General features: G+C 38.1%; 1 protein-coding gene across 1 annotated transcript in view; it reads left to right on the top strand.

Moving 5' to 3' along the window:
* Positions 1 to 22,105, top strand: part of SLC2A13 (solute carrier family 2 member 13) — a 392,202-nt gene that overhangs the window by 136,156 nt on the left and 233,941 nt on the right. The window lies entirely within an intron of this gene.

Below are 22,105 nucleotides of genomic sequence, written 5' to 3'. Positions count from 1 at the left end.
TTATAAGCTCTTACCAGTTTCATTGTTTCTTCTATGTGTATCACTAACCTGCTGAGTCACCTAGGCATGAGACTTGAAGCACGAGGGTCTCTAACTCATGTTTCATCACTTACTATTTTGGGGGGATTATTTGTATTTGCTTTACATATTTCTAAAAGTCTCTTTCAGTTCTTGTATGTATTTGTGTAATGGGGTTGATATAAATGAATTAAAATGTCACTTTATAAAAAATGCTAATAGCCAGGGAAAAGGGGGCAGCATGATCACTTACTACATTTATGATGCTCATTTAATAAAAATTCATCGGTTGATTGCAAGAAGTGAGGCTTTTCCTGGTATTGAAAGATGAGATCCAGTTTGCTGCATTGGTCCTTATAGAATAGACATTGCAATGTAGTAGGTCTGCTCATTAACAGATTCTGTAAAGTAGTATAATTTTATTTCTTTCTTTCATATTATAATTCAGGTCAATTTCAAAAAGATGTTTTGAGTAAAATTCTGAAGGATATGCAATTCATTCTTTAAAATTTTTTGAGATATCATTCACCATAAAATTGACATTCACTTTTAATGTCAAATATTTTATTTAATATATATATATTAAAGACTTTATTTATTTATTTATTTGTCAAAGAGAGAGAGAGAGAGTGCGCGCGAGCGCACAAGCAGGCAGAATGGCAGGCAGAGGCGAAGAGAGAAGCAGGCTCCCTGCTGAGCAAGGATCCTGATGCCGGACTCTATCCCAGGACTCTGGGATTGTGACCTGAGCCGAAGGCAGCGGCTTAACCAACTGAGTCACCCAGGCATCCAGACATTCACTTTTTATTTAGATAGTGTAAATTTTATCCTTAGATCAAGGCTGGCTCTCAAAAAGTTATGTATTCCATATAACTTTGGCCCATCAGCAATTTGCCTTTTCTCAACTAACAGAATGTTATTATGTCACTGGCTTGCAAGGAGAGTGAAAAACAGCTTTATGAAACCCCTCCCTAAGGTAGTTATGTAATCGTAGTCTATGCCATACTCATTACTAATGCCTTCTAAAATCTCTCCTGTATGTTTACATTTCTCGGAAAGCTTTGAACCCTTCAAGGCAAGGGACTGTGTTGTTATGATACTCTGTTGTCTTTGAGGACCCAGGAGAGTGCCCAGTTTGTGGCACGTGCTCAACAATTTCATTGTATAAAAGAATGAATTAATGAAGCTAATTCTTTTTTTTTTTTTAAGACTTTTAAAGGAAATCACCCTCGTTTTATGTTTTATAGTACATGCTATTTGGAAATTGTACTTATTTTTGTTACTCTCTTGACCTGTTTCTTCACCTGTTTTCAGTTGTGATAAGCAATCTGTCATTCTTTATGGTTGGGATCAACACAGGACAGTGATAGGCAGTTCAAGCTTTGGAGTCAGAGCCGGGTGTGAATTGTAGTTCTGGTGCATTTTAAATATGGGTTATTTGTTATATTAACCTCACTTTATTTCTTGACTTGTAAAATGGGTATGAAGTAAGAACCCACTTCACAGAGTAGTTTGTGAGGATTGGAACAATGTGTATCAAATATTTAGCCTGGCATATAGTAAGCACTTGATAAAGCATGTTTTATCATAGTTGATATTCAGATAGTTGACTTTCCCTTCATGATAAATAAGCCTAATTTCTTGGGACACGAGGGTAGCTCAGCCAGTTAAGCACCCGACTCTTAATTTCAGCTCAGGTCATGATCTCAGGGTCCTGGGATCGAGCCCCCCATGAGCAGATACTCAGCTTGAGATTATCTCTCTCTCCCTCTGCCCCGCCCCCTGCTCGTGCACTCATGCAGGCACTTGCTGTCTAATATAAATAAATCTTTAAAAAATAAGCCTAGTTTCTTTAACCTGGTTAATTAAAGTCTAGTTACCCAGTAGTTCTCCTTAATTTCAGTGAGCTGAAGAAATGTCTATAGCCTAGGGAAAATACATGTGATAGATTAAACATTATCTAGTTAACAATGTCATCTAGCTACTAGGTTAAATTTTGCCTTATGTTATTAATTATGGGGATCTTTTTTCTTGTGTTGAACTTCTGTTGTATTACCTAGTTATTTGGCCTCAACAAAAACCTTGCTTCTAAAATTTAAGATGAGGCTCAGTGGGTTAAGCCACTGCCTTTGGCTCAGGTCATGATCTCAGGGTCCTGGGATCGAGTCCCCAGTCGGGCTCTCTGCTTGGCAGGGAGCCTGCTTCCTCCTCTCTCTCTGCCTGCCTCTCTGCCTACTTGTGATCTCTCTCTGTCAAGTAAAATTTAAGATGATTGGTATCTTAAAAAAAGTTACATTTGTTGAAGAAACCAGAATCATTTTTATTTCAGACTAAATTCTTTTTGTGATTACATGCAGAATTTCAGCAAATCTAACTTTATTTATAGACCTTTATGTCCCAGTGGTGCTAAAATAAAGTGAATTTTGTAAGATTATAGTTTCAATAACCCTGAACATCATTAAGTCCCAAGAATAGAGTGCTGACTTAGATGTCAGAAGACTTTTCTTTCTTATTTTGATTCCCTTGGTTATTAATTTGTGACCTTGGGCAAGTCCTTTAACTTCACTCTTTATCATTTTCCTCATCTTTTCCTACCTTCTCTACCTCACAGAATCATTGAAAGTGAAATGAGAAAACATTTGGGGATGGTAAAAACTGTAGGAATCTAAGATATTTTGTGTGTTAATGGCAGTGTTCTGTGAAGTTAATTTTTTAGACAAGATCATAGCATAGGCTGAGGCCATGAAAATGTGTCTGTTCACCTGACTTTTTATTCCAGATCAATGTCAGAATTACTCAGCAACTGCTCTTAATGATTTTTTTTTTAGTTCCCTTTGAAAGAAAAGCTGCAGAATCATCACATAATAGCTTCTTATCTGTTCCCCTCTCCAGTGTTTGTGGCCACTTTAGCATTGTGGTTCTTTTAGTTGAAGCCCAGCTTAAGTAAGTGCCAAAGTTAGCAGATAGAGTTGTGGAAACTTTCTGAAAATAGCTGAACATACTGGTGTTTGTCTTTGAGTTCGTGGTCCAAGACACTTCTGTTTCTTCAGTCATGTTGATGTTTATATGCATGTTAACATAGTTTCTCATAAATGTCCATACCCTCCCGCATTGTTTCCTTTCTTGATAAGGACTTGGGGCTTTTGAACCTTGAGGAAAAATGCGTTTCAGCCTGCGTATGGAGCTTGTTCCTCTTTTAGCAATTCTAGTTTTTAGTGTTCTACGGAGACTGGGTGGAAAAATGGAATGTTATGGGCTAAATTGTATCCCTCCAAAATTCATACATTGTGAAGACTTAACCTCTACTACCTGAGAATATGATTACATTTGGAGGTAGGGCAGAAGTAATTAAAGATAAAAGAAGTCATGTAGGGAACACATGGGTGGCTCAATCGGTTAAGTGTCCAGCTCTTGATTTCAGCTCAGGTCATGATGTCTACTTTGTGGGGTTGAGCCCTGCTTCGGGCTCTGCACTCAGTGCAGAGTCTGCTTGTCCCTCTCCCTCTGCTCTCCACCTGTGCATGTTTTTTTTTTTTTTTTTCCTCTCTCTCTCTCTCAAATAAATAAAATCTTAACAAAAAAAGAGGTCATGTGGGTGGGCCCTACTCTACTCTGACTGGTGTCCTGATAAGAAGAGGAAGAGACCCAGGGATGAGTGTTCATAGATGAAAGATCTTGTGAGGACAAGAAAAGAGACCAGGGTGTCCTTGCAGAGGAAGACTGTGTGGAGACACATAGAAGACAAGCCAAAGAGAGGCTTCCAGAGAAGCTGAATCTTCAGTCACCGTGATCAGGACTGTGAGAAAATAAATTTCTATTGTTTCAGGTTCCCAGTCTGTAGGATTTTGTTGTGGCAGCCCAGGCAAACAAATACCAAGTCTCCCAGATCCTGGGTGCTGGGCATTCTCTGTGTGTGGTTGCCACTGGGATTGTAAAAAACGCCTTAAAAAGACTTCGTAATCCACAAGTAATACGGTTTCAATTTGAATTTAGTAGAGGTTCAATTTGAATTTAGTAGAGGTTCACAGATTTTACGGCTTGTAAATTCAGTTTTTTGGAAGGTGGACATGGTAAAGCTACTTTTAGGCATTGAAAAGGCAGAGAAGACTATTTGAGATAGTTTATTTAAAAGCTCATGTTATATCTTTTGTAGTTTGATATATTCTTTTGCCTTAAGATTATGGAGGATTAATGCAAATGGCTTAAAATGTCTGTAATAAACATACACAAAAGTAAGTGATCTTGGTTGTTTTTTGTGTATTTTAAACCCTTGAATTCCCGTATTACTTACTCACACCAAGTGTTTTGATGTTAATATAAATGAAACAGTCTAATTTATGTATGAAATTTTGGTGGGGAGGATTCTCCACCTTGTCTGTTAATGATTTTTACTTGGCTTAATTTTGATTTTTAAATATTGAATCCTGTTTATATGACTATTCATGGAAATGGCCATTTTATAAGGTAATGATAACTGTCTTTTCACACACAGTGCTGTACAATTTTAAAATGCACGTGGATAATCTCAAATCATTCTCCAAAAACCTTTTGGGGTGAACATTGCTCTCTTAATTTTCTAGGAAATGATTCCCAGAGAGGTAGGACACTTTCTCAGTGTCAAACAGGGGATTCATGGATTCCATCCAGAACTCTTTCTATTTCTTAGACTCAGGGACACCAAGCCCCCAGGACTGAGAGATGCACTGATGTGTGTGTACACATTTGCTGCTGTGTGTGTGTGTGTGTGTGTGTGTGTATTTTCCCTTGTTTCTAGTTCTTCCCTTTTCTGGTAACTTTATGGCAAGTGTTTTCTTATGGTAGTAGTGATGTGCATATTTTCTTTTCTTTTGGGTGCTTTGTGTGCACTTGCACATGTGTGTGTATGTGCAGTGATATCAAAATACAGCTTGAAGCAGTGAAAAGATTAGTCTCATCCTCTATAAGCTTGGATAGCAGGATGGGTGCATCTTTCTGGCTGAAAATTAAATTTTAAGATGTGCCTAGCTGTTCTTATTTCAGTGGATAGCAAAATCTGTTTATAATAGTTAAAGGGCAGGTCTTTAAAGGAAATTTGTTTCTCTGGAAACACATCACCTGTAATCTTCAGCTCCTAAGGTAGACAATCTCTGTGAGGGTTAGGTGTTAGTATTCAGATAATTATGAAGCTAGCTCATTGTTCCCAGACCTAATACTAAATCCCTGTCTTTCACGTTTCCTAGCAACTGACTTACATGGGGAGGATGCAGAAGGAAAGCCATCAGGGACTTGCTCTGCATTTCTCAAACAGCAGCTGAGAAATAGTACCCAGACTACCTTGTTCCTTTTCACTGTTTCTACTAAAAGCTTGCCTTTTATGTTTATTAGCTTCTAAAAGAGGATAGTCATAGAGGATAAACATGAAAAATTGAGTAGTGATGATAAAACATCAAAGTGAAATTATTGGAAATTTTCCTTAGTAGTAATATTTTTATGTAGTCATTGCTGTTTATGTGCATCTTAAAATCACGGTCCCTGGGATAAGGAGAGGAAATCAGTTCTGTTTTGTCTTTGAGAAATAAGATATTTATTATTATAAGGTAATTCCTCTTAGTTGCCTAATGAATACTTGTTCATAATTGTAAAATAGGGTAGATTTTCGGTGTTTCATTTTCTTTTTTTTTATTTTTAAAGATTTAATTTATTTGACATATCACAAGTAGGCAGAGAGGCAGACAGAGAGAGAGAGGAAGGGAAGCAGGCTCCCCGCTGAACAGAGAGCCCGATGCGGGGCTCGATCCAGGACCCTGAGACCATGACCTGAGCCGAAGGCAGAGGCTTTAATCCACTGAGCCACCCAGGTACCCCACGGTGTTTCATTTTCTTAAAGGGAGGACAGTGTACTATAAAGACATGACACATGTATGTGTATGTAACTCTTTGTACACACATCCGTGAATTTTAAACCTTTAAACTGACAAATTGAGAAATGCTTTGTGAAGTAAAAGATAAACTTCATTATATTTAAGCGAAGAAAAAACAACCCATTTCCAATTCCTCTTTATGAGGAAGTGATAGTAATTTGATGTTGTCAGTTTTAGCACACGATGAAAACAGAAACTATGATTTTATACTTTTATGTATTATATTTCTAATGTCATTTAATCTTACCACTTCGTTTTGGTGGTCTGAAATGTAAAATATAATGATATTTACCTGTTATTAATACTATGACACAGCTGTTAGGAAAAAGTGCCTTTTGGATGACAAGAATCCAAAGTGATGTCTCTTCCCTTCTCCACCATCATTATACTCTTTGTTTGCCATAATTGACTTTAGGGGTTTGTAACGAAAACTGGTGGAGAAGGGGGGGAAAGAACGCAAGGGGGAAATGGGAGGAAAGATGACGCATGAGTAAAACAAACAAAATCATGGTTATGGCTAGTGAAATGTGGGGCAGTGGAATGGAGTGGCGCTCCTGCATGTTTCTCTGTACTACCTCTGTGTAAGTGATGTTCTGTTGTTCTTCTGACAGCACTGAGTTTGCTAACTAGCTAGCACCTGACAGGGTGCGCTGGTGCTGTCCATGCAATATCCGGTGTGAAAAAAAAAGAATAAAAGTAGAAAACATAATAATGTGGATCCTTCAGTGTGAGCTGAAGCTGAGCACCATTATTTTTGTGTATGAAATGAAGACTTGGACTGGATCAAGTCTTTTCCAAAAACCACTCTGGGGGCCTGTGCTGATCCATAGAGTCTGTCAGTCTTTCCTTCCCTCCTTCCTCCTTCCCTCCACTTCCCTCCCCCTTTCCTTCCTTCCTTCTGCTTTTACTTATTTATTTGAGAGAGAGACTGAGCATGAGCAGGGAGGAGCAGCAGAGGGAACGGGAGAACCAGACTCCCCACTGATCAGGGAGCTTGATGTGGGACTCCATCCCAGAACCCTATGTCCATGACCTGAGCCATTCAGGTGTCCCCATAGAGTTTTCTTTGGTTTTTAGCCAACTTAGAGAACTAAGCATTTTATAGCTGGTTCATTATATAATCTTAACTTCATGGGGTTCAAACTTTTTTTTTTTCCCCTACTCACTGAGTCCGCCTGTGCTTTGTAGAACAGTTCTTTCTCATAGGAAAGCAGAATTCTCAAATTCTGTTCCCCATTTTTTGGTAAGTCCATTTGATTTAAAACTTTGGTTTCCTATATGAGTTAAGGCTTTGTCCTTCATCTCTGATGAGCTCAAAGTGGCATTGTTGCCCTGCTGAATGACTTTTGTTCAGGCCACTTGGTTGCTGTGCCCTGTCCTCACCCTCTCCCATTTCCCACCTGCCAGTTCCACTGCCGAATGTGCTTCATTTCTCCATACATCCTGCTTAAGTAGATATGAGGGCAGGTTAGTAAGGTTACCTCATAAATCCATGCCTTACTAGACCATGAGGTTTTGGTGTTTCCCATGCACGCAGGCACCTCCTGTCTTGATGGGTGATTTTCTTGATCCCTATCTGTTGACTTGGAATGTGAGGAGCCCCCCTCTCTTTTAACATGTGCCTCTCTAGAATACATGCTACTTAATTGCCCCCTTGGTCCACCATTGCTTTGGATCTGACTCAGCGTTCATGCACATGCGCGCGCACACACACACAGTCCTTAGTATGCTGTTATTTTTCACACGTGAAAAAAATTAGGCTGTCTAATATTCTTTCTTTGGACGGACTGCTTCTTATCCTAAAATCACACTCTTACTACTTTATAAATTCTTTTTTTAACGAAATTGTGACAGTAGATGGTAGCTGGTTTATTTTTATTTCTGATGGAAAAAACTGAAAGCTGCCAGCACCTTATAGCTCACAGTCCTCATTGGTAAGTGCACACGTTCTTCAGGCATCCATTTTCCTCTTCTTTGATTTTGATCATGCTAAGATCTGAGTAAGGTGCATCCACTGTTACCTTAAGGGTGATTTTAAAAGGAGAGGGAATCAGCAAATGTAGCAGGGATTACAGCTTTATCCCAAACACTGACCCTCACTGAGGCTTCTTCCCTGGATGTCTCAGCGGTGGTAGCCTCTGGGACCTTGTTCAAGGCTGGCCAGTACAGGGAGTGGAGCAGAGGGAGGGAGCCGGGACTTCATGTGTGTGGGGAAGGCAGTGGCACCCTTCCTTCACAAAGCCAGTAAGGGAGCTGCCAACTGCCTGAGGGGACCTGAACCTCAGGAGAGAAGGTTCCCCTGGACAGCCACCTGCAGGGATTAGCAGGGAATCAGCATAGGTTGTGTTTCCTTCCTTAGCCCGTGAGGCTATTTTGCAATGGTACAAACACAGAAAAAGTGTTTTTGAATGATACTAATGGCTGTTTATGAAATGTATAAACAAATGCACAAATGAAAGAATGAGTGAATTTTGAGGGTGGGCAATAGGACGGTAGGAGAAGGAGGGAGGGATGGACGGATGTTGCAATGATGAAAAAAGAGAGAAGACATGGGCCTCGATGCCTAGGTTTATAAATTTAATACATTTGAGACTAATCTGTGTGTGTGGGGGGTTGTGTGTGTATGAGGGGTCTGGATGTTTAAGAAACACTAGTATTTGGCTTTTATTAGTAAAAGCTTTACAGTTGACAGTTGACACTGCTTGAGGTCTCTGAACTGTGATCAGACAATGCGTCCACTAAGTGTGGATCGTAGGATACTGAAGTGTTCCTAGCATAGCTGCCACCAGGGGCTACATTAAGCCTCAGTGTCAATTCTGTGAAGTGGGGACACCTAGTTGTGTCCCTGGAAGGAATTGCCGGAATCTCTTTGCCTTCTTTTGCAGTGTTTCTCCTAGCACAGTAACATCACAACCCCCGTTTCCCAAACTTCATGTTTCTCTGGCAGGTGCTGAGATACTATTCCTAGAACTTGGTAAAACCAGACATGTGAGTATGGACACAATTCATCTCGTGCTTTTTTGAGTTCAAAACTCAGGGAGAAATGCCCTGCTAAAACAGGAGCTGGAAGTTAAAGTCCTAGCCCTCTATGAAAAATACTCATTTCTTTATTATTTGAATTTTATTTATACATTCATTGAGCATTTATTTATTGGGTGCTCTGTGTGCATGGCCACTTATCAGACTCTACAGATATTGTGGAGAAGAGAGGTAAGTCCCTGCTCTGGTAGAAAGAATTCACTTTCTAATGGGAAGATGAGAAACCTACAAGAAAATAAATATGCGTAAGGCAGTTTCATATGGTGAGAGGTAATGTAATATTTGAGCAATACAATTCCAGAATGGCTACAGATGTCAAGGATAGATGTGTGGCGGAGGAACTCTGAGGTCCTGGATGGTGAAAACTATTTTTTTTCTCTTTGGTTTTCTTTTTAAAATCAGAATTCTAGTCCCATCTTATAGGGAAAACTCTAGGAGAATGAAATTGAACACTGTGGCCAAAAAAAAAAAAGAAAAAAAAGTTGAGGCAACAATAAACATCACTGAGAGCAAGTTTATATTATTTAGAGGTTAATATATTTTACAGTAATCTTTTATCTATAAAATTTTATTAGGGCTGTAGCAATTTTCTCTTTTCTTTTCTTTCTTTCTTTTTTTTTTTTTTTTTAAGATTTTATTTGACAGGCAGGCATAGGGAGGAGGAAGCAGGCTCTCCACTGAGCAGAGAGCCCGATGCAGGGCTTGATCCCAGGACCCTGGGATCATGACCCGAGCCGAAAGCAGAGGCCTTAACCCACTGAGCCACCCAGGCGCCCCTGTAGCAATTTTCTTATTGTTAATCCATACCCTGATCCTTTTCTGGATCATGGGGATCACTTTCTTTTTTTGGGAATTCTCTCAGCTAGGAAGTTAATAGTCGTTCCTATAATGCATTCTTGTGCTTCAGGATTTTGTGGGAAATGTGCATATGGCAATGATATTTTTAGCCCTTTTCATATCAGACAATCTTGAAGCTTCTTTCAGGACCCAGTTTGGGTTTCATCTGTTTTGTGTAAATTCGTCCTGGGCAGTCCCGGTAACCACCTAGACAGGACATGCATTTTGGATTGTTCACTCATGCAGAAAATATTTGTGGTTGCCTGTTACTTACTGTCACTGTTCTGGATCCTGAAGATTTAGCAGTATTCCAAAGGAAGCCCTCTTAAAGTTTTCTTTCTGATGAGGAGAGGTGACCAATGAACACTAAAACTTAGTGAATGACAGGTGGTCATAAAAGTTAATGAGGAACAGTGACAAAGTGATAAAAGATAAAAGACGGTAGACGACAATGGGGCAAAGGGGTTACACTTCTTTGTAAGTTGGTCCAGGAAAGTCAGAAAGGTGGCATGTGTTCAAAAAGCTAAAATAGGGGAGGCGAGTAAGCCATGCAGCATGGCTGAAGCAGAACTGCTTGGAGGGCTTCAAGAGTTAAGGTCAGAAGAGCAGGTTATGTAGGAACTGTAAGGATTTTGGCTTTTATTCTAATGAGAAGGGGAAGAACACTGGAGGGTTATGAGCAGAGGACAGACCTGGCAGACATGGGTGTATAAAGACCCATCTGGCTCCTGTGTTCACAATGGACTGGACTGAGACGGTGGTAGACTCAGGTCCCTTAACTGGTGGCTATTGGAGTAATTCAGCAACAAGAGGCCTATGCCTACGTGACTGCCACAGGAACAGTGAGAAGTGGTAGAGTGTAGAGTTGATATATTTACTTATGCATTGGAAATGAGGTATATGAGAAGTTAGAGGAATTAAAGATGACCTGAAGTTTTTTCCTGGAGCATCGTGAAGATGGGTAGCTGTTAATGAAGAGAGACCATAGGAGGGGGAGGTAATGCTTTGGGGAAAGGGGGTTAGGAGTTTGCTTTGGACTTAGCTTGAGTTGACTTTGGACACACAGGTGAAAAAATTGCAGACAGTTGGGTGAGCAAATCTTTGGTTCAGGAGACAGGGTGAATTTAGAGATGCGGATCTGGGGATCACTGATGTATAGATGGTGTCTGCGACCGTGATTTTTATCCATGTTTCGATTACAGCACTTACTGCACTGCTCTGTCATTGTTTGTTGATAGACCCGTCTGTCTGGCAAGATTCTTCAGGACAGAGACTGAATTTTACTAGACATTTTAATATTTTGTTCATGACAGCCTGGCCATGGTGTGAAGCTGTGGGTTTTCTTTGTGGGTGTGAGCAACTGGGTTTACTTACAGCTTCATGCAGGGAAGGCCGTTTCTCTTAAAACTGAAAGTACAGTTTAAAAGCTACCAGAGGGGGCAGTTGGGTTGAATATACAGTTTATGGCCAGAACTAAAGATTTTATCATCTCTAAATATTTAAATCTTTCTCCCAATTGCTGTTACCCTTGTGCCTCTAAGAAATGCATTCCTTTGGGTAGCCCAACTGAGTGCAGTCATAATCTTGGTATAAGTGACAGCTTTAATCCAGACTAATGCTCTGGGGGAAATAAACCTCATGTAAACCCTGTAACCTGTTGGCTAGTGTGCCTGAGATTTATGTTCCTTGAAATTGGTTGGCTTGGTGAGTGTGGTGTGACCTGACATGGTGTTGGTCTGTAAATACTACGCTCACTCCTTTTTTTTTTTTTTGGTCTGCTCTGAGTTAAATCAAGAAACTGAGAGTATTTAGAAATCAGTATAGTGATGAACAGTATAATTTTATGTCTTTTGAATCTAATAAAATAAGTGCTTGTATTTTGCGTGTCTTTTTTAATTTCATTTTTCTAGTAATTTGTTTTTATTGTATTTAACAAAATATCAGTCTGCAACAAATTGGAAAATTTTCAAAAACTGGTCCATCACAGATAGTTTGAGAAACAGCATACTGGTTCATTATATCAGAAAGCACTTCACTAATAAAGGACTCAGCTAAATCAGTAATTCTCATAGGGGGTCATGTGGATCAAATGTAGCCTGCAGGTATGGTCAGTATTTCCAGAAAATGTGTGCACTTTGAAAAAAATTCTTCACTCTGTTTTTCATATCATGATTTATTGATGGGGATGTGATATGACAGCATGAAAAGAGGTAAAGAACCACCCTAGTGCAAGGAACATAAAAGAAATAGGGATTTGTTTAATATCTTGTTGATCTCAAGTCTGATATTTTGGTGGGTAGATTATAAGATAAATGATAACTGCTGGGTTTTGTAAGTATTTCCTTTCAGCATCCAAACTTTAGGTGTGTCTTCCAATGTCAGTGTGTTGTTGATGGTTTTCTAAAAGCAGTCTGATCTGCAGCCCATCTATGCACCAAATACTCAACCTTGTTTCTTAATTTCTAGAACATTTTTACTCCTTTCATTTATCTTTTTGACGCTTCAAAAGGAAGTTATTAGAAGACACACTGTGAATTAATAATCATTTTGCTCTGTTCCTTAATACTTTTCTTAATCATTATTACCTCCCGTGAATAATTTTATTTCATTTTTATTAAATAAGCGATGGTCATGAGATTGAGCCTGGCGGGCAACACAGAATGCCGTTAATGGTTAACATGGTGATTTCAGAAACAGAAAATGAATGGATGTAAGGAATAGAAGTAAAGGGAACTATGGGAATTGTAGCAAACCGTATGACACTAAGACACAGCAGGATGGACATATACACAGACACAGTAAAGCACTGGGAAGACCACAGTGGAGAGACCACTGGAAACCGCGGTAGTGGTTTCCTCTAGGCTGTGAAGTTTGAGGTGGTCTCCCCTTGTTATTTATTATTTCAGAACTTCTAGATTACCAACCTTAACTGCATATTATTACTGCTACTCTGATAGGAATTTTTTTTTTAACCAATCACCTTACCCTAAACATGTAAGTAACCTAACTATAGGCCAGAGAAGTAAATTGGTAGATTTGATATTCTAATTAGGATGTTCTTGCTTATGAAGAGTTTAAAAATTACTGTCAGACTCTTTCTTCTTGGTGATTTCTCCAGTGACTGCCTGTAGACTCCTTCTCTGGTCTTTGTAAAGCTATATGACAGCAAATCTGTATGGGTTAATGAGCACGTGAAAAGCTGTTGTCTAAGGACTGTTTGTTTTGCTGCTTACAAAGCTGTAAAGATGTTGACAAAAATCTCTCAGTCTTTGTAGAATGCTCTCAATTTTAGTCAACAAGGGCATTAGCCACCTAAAAAATTAAGTGAGAGAAACTATTGGCTACCTTTTATGAAACATTACGAAAAAAATAAGTGGTTTTGATTAAAAAATAATTATCCTAAAAAATAATGACTGGAATAAATTCACTGGATGTTAATAACCCAGAATTTTTGCATTAGACCTTCATAATTACTGGTGGTAATGATTTCCTAGTAATTTCCTTTCTCTATATGTAATACAGCAGATTGTATACTAGTTTCAGTACCAAAAATTTACATTTGGGGCACCTGGGTGGCTCAGTGGGTTAAGCCTCTGCCTTCAGCTCAGGTCATTATCTCAGGGTCTTGGGATGAGCCCCGCATTGGGCTCTCTGCTCAGCAGGGAGCCTGCTTCCCCCCTTCTCTCTCTGCCTGCCTCTCTGCCTACTTGTCATCTCTGTCTCGAATAAATAAATAAAAAATCCTTTAAAAAAGAAAAAGAAATTTACATTTGAAGTCTATGCAAACAAAAGGTAAATCAAAAAAATTAATTCTGTGTCCTTTTTCTTCATTAAACCCCTTGTTTGTAAAAAGATTACATTTATTATTGCTGTTACCCTGTTTTGTAAACAGTTTATTAAACATTGAATGTGACTCTACAAGTACGCATTTCTTAACCAAGAAGAATTTACCTTTAGGGATGCAGTCATTTATTCCTCAGAATACTTCTAATTTTATTAGAATTGCCTCAAGAGCCAGTTCTTGAGTCACAGGACAATATGTTCCATTCACACACTCAACAAATATTTATTGAATGCTTACTTGTAGAGTTCTCTGTAGATGCCAGAGACACTATGACAAAAACACATGTTTACTGAGCTCATAGAGCTTACAGTGGAGTAGGAGAGACAACGGTAATGAAAGCACACATTAAATATTCTTACTAGTAGTGCTGAGACCTCTAATGAAAGGAAACGTGCTTATGAAAGATAATGATTTAGAAAGGAAGGAAGTGGAAGTTTAAGGAAGGCAAAGTATGAGCAATAGGTTGGCATAGCTCATTAATTTATAGATATTTCTTTTCATCTCAGATGCTTTTATTCAACTAAAAAATCCTTTATCAGTAAAGCTTGCCTCTGAATGACTCCACTCCCTAAGGCCACACATGTGCACAAAGGATGAAGATTTGTGATTACTGAGTGCATTCAAAGTATGCCACTGGTTCTGAAGATGGTTCTAAAAGATTTCCAGAAATATTTTAACCTGTAATATCATCAGTAAAATAATTCCATAACCTTCCCAAGGTGACTTTGAAAGAAACAGGTTTATAAGTTTTGATATGTTTCTTCAAAAATGAGCCATATTTGGGGCACTTGGGTGGCTCAATCAGTTAGGCATCTGACTCTTGGTTTTTGGCTCAGGTCAAGATCTTCAGGGTCATGAGATTAAGCCTGGCGGGCATTGACATCTTCATGGGCATCAGGCTCTGCCCTCAGTGAGGAGTCTGCTCCAGATTCTCTTTCTCTCTCTCTCTCTCTCTCCCTCTGGCCCTCCCCCGACGGGTGCACACACATGCTGTCTAAAATAAATAAATCTTTAAAAAAAATAAGCCGCATTACTTCATAATCATTCTTAATGTAATGAGAATAGAAAAAGCCCGTACCTCTTTTTAGTAAAGCCCACTCCACTGCTTTTTTTCCTAGAGAAAGTGAAGACTGAGACAAAATAATCTCTGTAATCATGAATGAAATTCTTTTGGGCTCAGTTACTTGTTCAATGTCTAAAAGAAAATAGAGAAGGTTTGATATGTGGAAAGATTAGGGTCTCTTTTGGACTTTGAAGTCAGATAAGTATTGACCTTAGCATGTAGTAACTCTTCCATCTTTGAAAAGTTACTTTGCCTTTTTGAGACTTTGTTTTCTAATCTGCCAAATGAGATTAATACTATCAATTTCTTGGGTAATAGTGCAGAGTAATTTATATAGAGCTTGAATCTAGTGGATGTCAAATATTACTAGCTCACGCCAACTTCCTCTCTCCAATTCCTTCAAACCCACTTTCACCGCAGATGTCAAACCTAATGAAATCCAGTCACGAGCTTAAAATATGTATGTTGTTTTCATGCTTTCCTTTCTGGTTTTTTAAATTTTAATTTTGGGTCGGCAAACATGTTAGTGTATTACATGAGACGACAGTGGAAGGGTTATGGGCAGAGTAAGACAATATATATAAGGTTTTGTAGAAGGAGATTTTATTCTCTGCGTAATGATAAGGCCAGAAAGCTTCAAGAGATCTAAGTGTCTAGAAGGTGGGTGTTTTGGTATTGGTAGTTGGAAAGTATTCAGTGAAAAAGTCTTGTATAAAATATTTCACAAGGTAAGTCTGGTTTCTCTCATTCAAATTACTTATTTCTCATCAAAAATTAAAACATTGGGGCTAATAATACATTATATGTTAATAAAAAATTAAAAATTAAAAAAGTCAAAACATTAAGTAGAAACACCAGAAATAACATTTATGAATTATGCATTGTAATTTGGAATGAATCATGGAACTAATAAATCATGTGTAAATATATTCTACTTCAGCTAGAGTATCTCTTTCCTATTCTCCGCTCTCAGGTTATTTATTGACACTTCGTGGCTCTTATCAGTGCCTACCATGATAAGTGCCATCTACGATGTAAGCGTCTTGAAGGCAAGGACCATGTCTCATTTATCTTCTACCTGCCATTTAGTACAGGGTTCTGGTGATGACGATAAATTGTATTTGATGGTAACTAGAAAGAACCTGCTTTAGGGTTGTCATAATAGGTATCTAATATGATTATCTAAGGGAGTAGCTATCTTAAGGTCTGCTATTAGCCTTATTAGAGGACAAGAAGGTGAAGTCCTGAACAAGGCTGACAGGCCATGACTGCAGTTCTTTTCTGTGAGTCACATCTCTGAATGGTGCTGTCATTGTTGCAATGTATGAGTTGTTCTATTTGGGCACTTAGCTTAGAAGGGAGTGCTACCAGTCTGTTGTTAGTGTGCATAATTATTTAGAGTCTTCAAATATAAGAATATGGTTTGACGTTTATTTATGACTTTGGATTAATAAATATGTATTATTGAACATTTATCTGTTTTGACTCTTTAGAGTTGCTCTATCCATTTGTGATGCATGTTAACAGAAAGTGAAGTTGAAGCGGTTACACTTAAAGAGCTACATCTGTTCTGTGCATGGTTTGTTTGAAGTTTGGAAAGCTATTCTAATCAAATGAATAAATCTTCATCCAGACAGGTGGCTTAGTTGAATACTTATAACTTATTTTCAGATGCCCCCTGGGAAGTCTTACATTTGGCTGCAATCTCTAAACTGTTTTATCTGCCAAGGATAGACTGGGAATGGGAAACTTCAATTAAAATTAATGGGACTTGTCATGGAGATTTAGAGAATTTTCACTACTCTTCAGTGGCACTATAGTAAAAATGTAGGCATTATCCAAGTAGTCACGTGAATAAAGCTATTATGTGGACCTATTTTTGTATGGGAATTCAAAATGCAAATAGATTATCTTTAAAAGGATGTATGTAGTTAAAATTATTGTGTTGGTTTAATATTAGGGAGTACAGAATTTTCTCAGTTGCCTCCCTTGGCATTGTTTTCTTCCTATCCATAGCAGAGTAACAAAACGTAAGCAAGCAGAGGAAGATGATTTTGTTTTTCTCCCCCTCGATTTTCTAAAATCATTATTTAACAAAAAGTATACTGTTTGCCCAAGTGAAATTTGCCCTCCATATCTGTCTGTTAAATAGTTGTCTCTCTAAACCGGAGGCATTTGTTAAAAAGGATTGCTATAGTGAGTAGCAGTTTAGGTCTTTCCAGGCATAACAAAGCATTTTGGCCATGTGACACAACAGATAAATATTGGAGAGAAAGAATGCATGCTTTTGAATGCCAGTATGAGTTTTAAGATTTCTGAATTGTAGAGTAAAATTGAGCTTTAATTCAGTTATAACACATAAAAGTGCCTGAAGGTAAAACGGTTGATTAATTCAACATTTAGGATATGTTGACAAAAGAAATGAATTTTGCCTCTTAAGTGTTCTGTGAAAAATTATGTAAAACTTTATAAAGAAAATTATGGGGAGTAGGAATTATTTATTGAAATACATAATGTAAAACTTCTCAGTTTATAGGCAGTGATATTCAGTGATAGTCATTGTTCCATGCCATTTTTCTAAAATTGTAAACAAATTGCTATATAATGAGACCTTAATAAATTTGAACATGTCTTGGAAAAATTCTGTAGTATCTACATTTAGATTTTCAATGAAGAAGTGCTTCAAAAACACTGGAAGTAAAAAAAAAAAACACTGGAAGGTGATACAGAGACTAAAGAAAACTTTTGGAAGCAATGTGAAGCTTCTTAAAATGCAGTCACATGCATGTGAGTGTCAGAACTCAGGACAGGGAGTTAGAGGCTGTTGAGTACACACATCATCTCATTTCGTGCCGTCATCACCCTGCTTTAGAGATCAGCATAGTTAGTAAGAACATGAGTTGAGGTCAGATCTGGCCTTCTGTCTTCTTTGTTCATAGCTCTGTGGGAGACCTTGGACTAATTATGGAACTGGGGCTGCAGGAGAATACATTGGCTAAGAGGACGGGCTTTGGAACCAGGTCCTCAGCTAAGTCCTAGCTCTACCAGCTAGCAATTCTGTGATCCATGAAACAGGGGTGATAACACTTACCCCATATATTTGCTGTTATAATTCAATGATGTGTATATAAAGACGTTGATGTCGTTTGTGAAATATACTAAGTGCTAAAGAAATGATGTCAATGATGAGGATAACGCTCCTGGCAGGGTGGCAGTAGGACAGCAGAGCTCATAAGAAACCCAGGCACGTCTAATTCCAGAGCACATGTTTTTCCTCTGATTCTGAAAGAGATCAGAAAGAATGGTATGGAAATGTGCCTTGAATCAAAAGCACTTGTAGTTTTTGAAGCAGAAGAATTCTTTTAACACATATGCGGGGCACAGACTGTCCTGGGGATAGGCATTAGAGTCCAGTACCCTAGCCACAGAGAAATTAGTCTAGTGAGGGAGATAAATAGTAAACAAAAAAACAAATACATAACCGACTTCTGGTAGTTGTAAGTGCTATAAAGAAAAGGCAGCCTTAGTGAATAGATTTAACAGAGAGAAAGAGGACTCTGGTTGCTTAAGCAGCAGGGTAAATGGAGGTTTTATTTTGTCCAAAGTGAATTGCTGGGGAGTCCAGAGTACTGTTTTGACTAGCACAATTTGAGATGGAGATTAGATATTCAAGTGCAGATGTGAAGTAAGCAGTTGGGTTTGTGAGTCTGGCACTCAGCGGTGAGGTTGGCATGGCAATGTCATGGGAGTCATGGGGTTGGAGGACATCAATGGCGAATGTATTTATGGAGATAAAAGGAGAGATCTGGTCCCCAAGGCATTCCAAAGTTGGGAGATCCCATACAGGAGCATAAAGGATCCAGTGATATTGGAGTAAAACCAGGAGAAAATGGTTTCTGGAAGGTAGCGATCGAAGTGTTTCAAGAAGGAAGGGTGGAAGGAAGTTTACCATTGAATTTGCCAATTGGAGATACTTAGAAACCTTTACGAGAGCAATTTCAATAGGTTGGTAGAGGTGAAAGCCTACTTAGAATGGGACAGAGGAGAGAAAAGGAGGTAAGAAAGTGGATATAAAAGGTATAGATGATTCTTGAGATTTTCTGTAAACGAGAACAGAAAAATTAGGTATGAAGTGGAAGGTGATTTTTTTTTAAAGTTGATTTTTCAGTTTTATTTTACTATATCAAGGTTGTATGCTAATGGGGAGGATCCAGTAGATAGGGGAAACTGACATCAGGACAGAGGGAAGGATAATTACAGGAGCATGTTCTCCCCCAGAGGCTCAAAGGGATAGGATTCAGATCAAAAGTAGACAGGTTAGCCTTGTACCAGGGGGTATGGCAGAGCATATGGGTCAAGATACAAGGAGACTGCTGTTCTGGTGAGAAGATGAATTAGTTCTCTTCTAATTGCTTTTGTTTTCTCAGTGAAAGAAGAACTGAGGTCATTAGCAAGTGCAAAATAATAGATGAGTCATGTTAATTAACCTTAATTTGCATAAACTGCATACTTGGGCAGCCGGCTCTTGGAAGATACATTTCCCAGCAGAAGGTCTTTGGGTTTTGTGGGCTATGTTCCCTGCTCTACTTGAGCCATAAATGCTATTCCTGTGTTTTTACCATGTGATTCTTACAGATTTCAGTTGAGCAGTAAAGTGTAAATGAAAGAGATCCCATGAAGAGCCTACTTTATACCTTAAGTTTTTCACTATATTTTATCAGTTAGTTTCCTAAGAAGTAGGGCATCACAGTCAGTCTTTATGCATACTGTGTTTTCATTTTTCATTGTAGGCATGTATTTTGCTCCAAACTCCAATATAAATTATAATGATTTATAACTATAAATAGTATTTTTAGTGAGTCAGAAGGTCATGAGAAGAATCACCTATTAGTTTATTCACTGTCATAAAGAAAACATGGCATAGGGATTTTCATACACCTAGGGATGCTGGTACTACAACCTTAGCCAGTTCTGAAATGATGGAAATAAGTATGGTTAATAAACTTTTTGTACCATGTGACAAAGATGGTAACATTTCAAGTTATTTGTTAATATACGACCTTAAAAGAAATAAATGTTATTAGATGGAAAAACATTGAAAGGAAGTATTTTGTATAAATCAAATTACCTTTTGATTCAGTTCAATAATTAGTGAGCACTTACTGTAGGTTAAACACTTAGTGGTAGATAAAGAAATGTATAAAAATGGTCATTGTACAAATCAAAATAAAGTATGTAAGAGGAGTTTGAAAAATAGAGCAAGCTAATAATTCTGACATTTGAGTCAGATTAGGGGAGACCCATGGATTTAAGATGTTATTTGAGCTGGACCTCTAGGGACGGGTAGGATTTTGGAGATTTGGGACTGGTTTAAACATTTCAGGAACATGACAGACTTGAACAAGGGCATAGAGGTATGGCAGTATATATTTTCTCTGAGTGGTGATAAGTTCACTATGACTATGCTGTTGTGGGAGTTAGATTTGAAACCCAATACCATACAACTTTGAGTACCATAATAAGTTTTTAAGTGTTGGGGAAACTTTGAAGTTATATCATGAAGAAAGGGGCGAAATGATTATGGCTGAGTATTCATTTGATAAAGCTGAGCATGGGATGGAACTTGGGGATAATCTGAGGACATTTGACAAGCGTATTTGTTGATCAACCCAAAGTAGGATATAAGGAGTGAAGAGAAACCAAAAATGAGCTTGTATTTCTAGAAGGAATTTTTCTATACCTTTTCCAAAAAAGAGCAGGGCTAACATTTATTTTTGTATGTATAACTGTGATTTAATGATTTGATTCTGCATTTGTTGAGTTCTTACAGTTGTTCTGCATTGCTTGGTTGGTTATATCTTGACTCATTTCCTAAGTTATTTTAGGAAGCTTACAAAAATACGTTCAAGAAAGTGGAACTAAAATTAAAAAAAAAACATAATTCTGTGGGAAATTAAGAATTAGAAGAGGAAATGAACACCAGGGGAGAACTGATATGTAGCTATACCTTATTAACCATAGAGGTGTACCCACTTAGTGACAAATGGTCATATATTTGATTCTGAGCCCCCTGTCTGCCATAACTGCAAAGATAGTGCCATCAGTTACATGATTGTCACTGTCCATGAGGGGAGAAGAAATAATACTACTTTTGCTGGCATTTACATTTATTACATGAGACTTCCTAGAGGGGACACCCAGTGTGGGAAGAGAAAAATATCCTCCGTGTTAACAGATGCAATGATATGATTTATAAAGTTAGTTGCTGAAGCATCAGGACACCACTTTGATGATCAAGAAGGGAGGACAGGATTATAAGTGAAAACTGTGTGTTACAAGTAAAAGCCATATGTGCATGGTTTTTGTTGTTGCATTTTTTAAAATGAAAACATAGAACTTGGGAAGTATAAGAGACTGTCTACAAAAGAATTTAAAGGACATGGGGTGAAATCTTAAATAATGTTACAATAAGGATGACTGAAGAAAAAAATCCAGCAAAGGTCATTGAAATGGAATAAAATTTTAGAGGAGAAACAAAATTCTGTCATATCAGTGAAGGCAGGGGATGAGAGAGATTTACAAAAGAGTTGGCCATAGCATGAAATGTGAGGAGATAAAGAGAATGACTACCTCACTTTTGGTATTAGCAATTAGACATCAATGACATTCTGAGAGAGTAGTTTCAGTAGAGTGGTGGAGGATGGGGTGGGGGTGCTTGCATCATAAAAATGCCAGAAATCAAGAAAATGGATGTAGATCTATTCTTCCAGAAATGTAGAGATGATGAAATTGCAGTTTTGTATAATTGGAGTGGAGGTACGGCTTGAAAGGAAAGATCCCAGGGGTGGAAGGAGAGAGTAAGACAGGGTATAGAAATGGGGGCTTAGAGAGGAAAGGATTACTTTCATTGAGCTAGAAGAGGTAAGTTAGATCAGAAGTAACTTACATCAGATGGCTTCTGAACTGGGTTAAGGTTGGAGGTAATTTGCAGAGTGAGATGAAGGTATGTGTGGTTCGGGACTGTAGTTAGGTCATCACTTGTTAGGTCAGAATGCCATTTTGGAACAGACATTTTTGAGGTTATTTAAATGCCATTTTCTGGTTTTAAAAATGCCAGTTCTTTGTCTTATTAGAAATAATTTAGCTTGCCTTGGCCCTTTACAACCATTCGACTCCCACACAGATGTATTTCTTTTTCATTAAAAGACCAAATGGATATATAACAACAAAGTGAAAGAGCTTTATACCAACTGCCTAAATAGAATATTTATGAATAGCACTTTTTAGAAAAGTGCTGGAAAAATGGCTTTCACTATTTTCCTAAAACATTTATAGTAACTTGATGAATAATGAATGGGAATAATTTATAAAAGCTATATACCTCACTCAAATAGAACATTTGTT

The sequence above is a fragment of the Meles meles genome, chromosome 7 (genome assembly GCF_922984935.1).
Source record: "Meles meles chromosome 7, mMelMel3.1 paternal haplotype, whole genome shotgun sequence".
NCBI classification, from domain to species: Eukaryota; Metazoa; Chordata; class Mammalia; order Carnivora; family Mustelidae; genus Meles; species Meles meles.
The sequence above is the reverse complement of the archived record's forward strand: the minus strand, read 5'-3'. Positions and strand labels throughout refer to the sequence as shown.